Source organism: Bubalus bubalis, chromosome 9 (assembly GCF_019923935.1).
Source record: "Bubalus bubalis isolate 160015118507 breed Murrah chromosome 9, NDDB_SH_1, whole genome shotgun sequence".
Taxonomy (NCBI): domain Eukaryota; kingdom Metazoa; phylum Chordata; class Mammalia; order Artiodactyla; family Bovidae; genus Bubalus; species Bubalus bubalis.
Genome location: NC_059165.1, coordinates 17,735,702 through 17,741,701, shown reverse-complemented (window position 1 = coordinate 17,741,701; position 6,000 = coordinate 17,735,702). Strand labels below are relative to the sequence as shown.

General features: G+C 41.4%; 1 non-coding gene across 2 annotated transcripts in view; it reads right to left on the bottom strand.

Moving 5' to 3' along the window:
• Positions 1-221: 221 nt before the first annotated feature.
• The window catches only part of LOC102404636, a 130,806-nt gene continuing 125,027 nt past the window's right edge, over positions 222-6,000 (bottom strand). For both annotated transcript variants that reach the window (XR_006553152.2, XR_006553153.2), the window contains exons 6-7: positions 1,813-1,862; positions 222-1,645 (exon numbers count right to left, since the gene is read on the bottom strand). This is a non-coding gene — a transcript (uncharacterized LOC102404636). The remainder of the gene's footprint in view (positions 1,646-1,812; positions 1,863-6,000) is intronic.

Sequence of the window (6,000 nt, the reverse complement as noted above, 5' to 3'; positions counted from 1 at the left end):
ATCAAATATCCAGTATCACCATCAGGAGTTCAGGGGTGTGACAATACATTGTATTAAGGATGAATCATATAATTAAAGTCATTGGTCAGATTAGGTTTATTCCTTACTCAGGAGCCAAATAAAAGTTTTTAGAAATTAAATAAAAAAGAATGATTTGAGAATTCTCATCAAATTTTTTAGGCACTGATATAATGCTCCATTAAAAGAACACTTTAAATCCATTTTATAGGGAGCAACACTGTTTATTAAATGAGAGAAACAGCACTTACACAATTCATTTGACACACAGCACACAATGCTATTGATGGCACATATTGGCAGCTTAATTAAGAAGTCTGTTGATGATGTTAAAGAAAAAAAAAGCTGGCACATTTTCAATTCAGATGTGGACATTACTCAAGACAAAGACATGTCTATTGTTGGCTCACACACACGAAAGTGTGCCACAGACACTATTGGTGTCTACAGTCATATTAGCATCTTGGCACTGGAAAAATCATGACTATTCCCAAATCAGAAATAACCTTTTGGAAAAATTATATAGTCATCCAACTCATGGAATACAGACAACAATGCAATGAATACTGAAATGGCCAAATTCTTATACACAGCCTTTGCTTGGGTCTGTTTTGCACATTCCTTGCCCTTTCTTGGGTCCATGAGCAGCACCCACAAGTTTGAGCCAAACCTTTCCCTTCTCTATGCTAATAACTCACTCAGAATGGCAGGCCCCGAGGGCATGGTAGGCAGAGGCCTATAGAGACAACAGGTATAATTCACCTCCCAGCTCCCCAAGAAATGTATGAACACAATGTATTTCTCCAATATACAGTCTACACCTAAGGAGGGGGAAGGGATTTATTCAAATTTACTCCAACTATAATGTATTAATACTTCTGAAGCCTACTGAATGTATATTAAATCAATAAATTGGGAACTAACTATCAGAAGACCAAAAAAATGGAATTAAGATGCCCTGAGTTACCCACATTAAGAGTTTTGTTTTGTATTAAAGAAATTTAGGGCTTCCCTTGTGGCTCAGCTGGTAAAGAATCTGCCTGCAATGTGGGAGACCTGGGTTTGATTCCTGGGTTGGGAAGATCCCCTGGAGAAGGGAAAGGCTACCCACTCCAGTATTGTTTCCTATTTTAGGGACACACTTAGGAGCAGAAAACCCCCCCAAAAAAACTGTCTCTTGAAACTAATTGTAAATACATTCAAGGTCGGGACCACATCTTATTTGCCTCCCTAATTTTCCCTCCCTATTCTGCACAGTGATTCACACACAGTAAGCACTCAGTTAAGTTGAAAAGGCAATGACTGTTTCAATTCACTTGAATTTGGAGGGGTTGCATTGATTTAAGAAACAGCTGAGACAAAAAGGATAGTTCAGCCTTTCCTGATTCCTGGCTGGTGAAGCACACGTCTTAAAAAATTCCTTTGCCAAAGCTTGCATTACTCAGGCATCATTAACTGCTGGCCACGGTGGCATTTTTAATGTCTTGATCTGTTTCCATTTTTTGCTGATGATAACAAGAAGACTCTCCAACAGTTGTCTTCCCAACAAGAAAATATGAAAGGTGATTTGAAGCCGGTATCCGGTGCAGCAGGTCTTTGGTCCACCTCCACCCTACAGACAGTACACCTGTGAACAAAATGGAAACAAATTATTAATCTAAGCCTTTCAAAGAACAACTTTTCAGAGGTACAATGGTTGGTCTTTTGCTGATTGCTAAAATTATTTAGCTCAACATTTCAAAAACACAGCCAGGATCTTTCAGGATAATGTTGTTTAAAGTTTTATTTCCTTACCTTAAGTAATGACTTTGAAATCCATGCCACCCCCAGGTGCAGATCCAAGCCTAATAAAATCAGAAATACCACAAATTTGTGCATTTTGAAAACAAAGGTTTCCTACCCAGGTAAAGATTCTGCGTGTTTTTCTTTGCCTTGATAAATGGCAATAAAACCTCTCCTGAGGTTCAGAGCCCTACCCCTCCATGAACAGTGCGTTCCCACCTGTGTCCCACGAGAAGCACCAAAGTGTCTGGCTGGGACACAACAGTTACACAAAGAGAAGCCCATTGTGAAGTAGTGTGGGCAGGCAGGAAGATGCTTTCTTCAGCAAAGCTCTGAACTAACTTAAGGTGTGTAGAAGTAGGACGCACGCACACTTCAAGGATCGGCTCTACGGCAGAGGCCCCGTGAGAACAGCCTGGGAAGATGCAGGTAGGTCCCGCCTTGGGCTTTTCAGTCATATCCATGCACGTGTATATGAGAAACACAATCTTACACCCAAAAAGAAAGACATCTTTGCAAGAAATGTTTACTCATTTACATGCTCAAGTGTGACTGTTGCTCTGAGATGTCCCACTGCAGTGGGATAGAAAGCCGATCAACACGCAAGTAAGCTTAGCCTTAACACACTCAATTTGTTAACTAATTTATTTATTTGGGTTTCTAAAAATTGGCCAAAAGTAATTGCACATGTGTTTAAAACACACTTCAGCTCATGCACAAAAATGTCATACTACATGAGCATTTAAAACCCACCGAGTCATTTCAGGTCCTTCCTTCTCTGTTACATCAACCTTGTCACTGAAGCCTGTTACTTCTTAATCTGAAATGTCTTTTGCAGACCCCTTCTCTTCTGAATTGCTACTAAAATTCCCCTGCTTTGATAGGCCTATTCTCCTCTGCCTGGACTATGACAAGCTCCTGGCTGTGCCTCTGTCTCCTCTGCTGACGTCTCAACTCCTTCTAAGTCATGCTACTTCCACTGGGCCTCCTCTTCAGCCATTCATCCCAAGATCCCTGAGTTAGGGCCCTGAAATCTCCACCTAAGAGGTTTAGCATAATATTTGAAATGGGTGACCAATAAAGACCTACTTTACAGCACAGGGAACGCTGCTCAATGTCATGTGGCAGCCTGGGTGGGAGGGGAGTTTGGAGGAGAATGGATACACGTATATGCATGGCTGAGTCCCTTCGGTGTTCTCCTGAAACTCTTACAACATTGTTAATCAGTTATACCCTAATACAAAATAAAAAGTTAAAAAAAAAAAAAGAGGTTTAGCATAGCTATGACCTCCAGTCCATCAATAGGTAGGCAAAAGAGAAGCAACTCAGTCCTCCGTGGCCACAAATGCGCTGAATTGCACTGAGTTCACGCTAAACTGCTTCATCATAATATTTCCTGTGGTCTCCCTACCAAGCCCAGACACGCTGGTCCAATCTTCCGAGCTGTTTCTGCACTAGCTTTCCCATTTCCAACAAGGCTTTGTGTCTTTCCCAGAACCCAAAATCTACTTGATGAAGACCCTGATACAACTTTCCCCAGATTCTACTGCAGGACTCCAGTTGCTGGCCGGGATTCGGCTGTGAATAGACTGCCCACTGCCATGATACCACCTTTCCTGACTCTGTTATCTCACCTGCTATCTACCCTCTAGTTGCCCAAATCTCCTGCTGAATTGGCTTTCCTCATATCCAGCATCTTCCCTGAAACCATCCCAAGACATCCTCCTGGTCTCTGAGGACTGATCTGCTAGCTAACCCTAGTGAAGCCAGGCTCGCAGACCCTCACACACCTCATCTTCACTTCCTCCTGCTTCCTGGCAACCTGTGTTACTGAGGTCCTGCATAGGAACCCCCTTTTCCTAGCCTAGACAAATTCTAACACTAAAATGTCTTTACAATATTCATTCATTCATCACTTACCAATTTATCCTTACTTCATTCCATTAAAAATGAGGTCAACAGTTTTAAAAAAGAAAGGGAAAAAAAAAAAAAAAAAACCTTACATGATTACCCTTGCCTGATTTTTGAAGTATTCCACTCTCCTATTTCACTTCATTTCCTAGTCTCCACCATGAGGTCTGTGCTTCAGACATACAAGTCTACTGACCTCTAAGCTCATTTTGAGTCTTTGTTCGCCCCTTCTTTTCTTCCTTCCTAATTAGCTCCTTTCATCTTCTCACTAGTGACATGATCTAAGAAGCCTTCCCCAAGAAACAAATCCACATTGACTTATCACTTATCTGGATTCCTCTGGAATGATCAATATCACACAATTTAAGTGCTTGGTTTTCACTACATGTTTCATATACACTAGCTTCCCAGACTGTTAGTCTTTGAGAACTGGGATAAAGGCCGCGTCTTAAGAGTTGCGATGGAGCCTCCAAAGTACTTGATGTTGACCTTCTAACAGGAGAGCAAAGCTCTAGTTCCATCTTCTTTACCTCTAGTTCACTTCCCAGCCCCACAGCCTAGGAGGGAAAGAGACAAAGTGACTCAAGTTACTGGGTTCAACTAAACTTAAAAGGGGGTGGAGCTTTTGCTATATTGAGAAGAACACAAAGTTCTAACCTGCAGGCTTCTGTGGTTTCTTTGCAACTACCTTCTAGGATTCTCACTCTGGACTGCTTCTCTCTACTTCCATGTGGCGGGTAAGACAAAACAGGTCACTTCAGACATGGTCCCCAACTACCACCTCCACCCACCTAGATAATACCTGCTGCTACTGCTAAGTCGCTTCAGTCGTGTCCGACTCTGTGCGACCCCATAGACGGCAGCCCACCAGGCTCCCCCGTCCCTGGGATTCTCCAGCCAAGAACACTGGAGTAGGTTTCCATTTCCTTCTCCAATGCATGAAAGTGAAAAGTGAAAGTGAAGTCGCTTAGTCGTGTCCGACTCTTCGCGACCCCATAGACTGCAGCTCACCAGGCCCTTCCGTCCATGGGATTTTCCAGGCAAGAGTACTGGAGTGGGGTGCCATTGCCTTCTCCGAGATAATACCTAGGCCAGAATAATTAGACCAGCTCTAACTTAAACTTTCCCTTTCTTTTTTTCCTTCTGCCTCATCTAGCCACTAGTGAAACAGGATCTAAAAAGCTGGACCCAGGAGAAAGGCACCAATGAGGACTATCTGTGTGCAAGACACAATATTTCTAGGCAACTCCACATGGATAGCTGAGCACATCAGAAACTGCAGTAGTTTTGGGAGAGAGGTGACGGCAGGTGGTAGGGCAGCACTCAGGTAACAAATAAGAAGATCTGTGTATGTGCTGAAGGTCTAACCTATTGTTATCTCCTCCACTACCTGTAGCCCCAGGAGATACCTGGATAAAAGTCTGTGGGTCCATCTCACATAACTGCTAAACACAGTATATACTGAATAAATATTCATTAATTGATTTTTCTATAGTAAATATCTAAACTTTATCAGAAGAGACCAGAAATTTTAGGAAAACTTGAAATTCTGGGTCAGAGTTGTTTATGATTTATGTATGATACCTGCCTCACTCAAAAGCTTAAGGTAATTTTATTTCTATAAAGCCATTTCTCTACAAATACACCTCTTACAACATAGATCTCTGCATGTGGGATCTTTGTGAGAGTAAGAATGCAAGCAAGACAAATTCTGAGGGTTTTGCAAGGCTTTCTGCCAAAAATTAAAGCAAGTGGCCTTGTTCTATTGTGAAATTTTGTAATTAATACTTACAGTTGATGACTAAGTCCCACTGTAGAATCATGTAATATTCATGATATCTCACGTATTTTGAACATTTAAATATATCATGCACACTATACACATATATACATATACATACACACACACACACACACACACACACACATACAACCTTGATATATTACTTGGAAAGAAATGGAAAATGGATGCAAAGTCATGAGATCATTGGTCACTTGTCCAAGTCTGAAACAATGCTCTCAATTATCATATGATACAGAGACTGACAATTTGTCCTGTTATATCCATTCTCCCCTTTTTCCCTTTATTAATAGAACCTCTGAATTTTGAGATGTATGTGACCATAAAGATTATATTTTCAAGCCTTCTTGGCAGTTAGGTATGGCTAGTAGGATGTGAGTAGAAGTTAGGGGTGCAACATCTAAGGAATGCCTTTAAAGCAAATGCTTATAAAAATCTTCAGACACATGAATGAGGCTCATGCCGAGGGATAGCGTAATAGTAAGAGA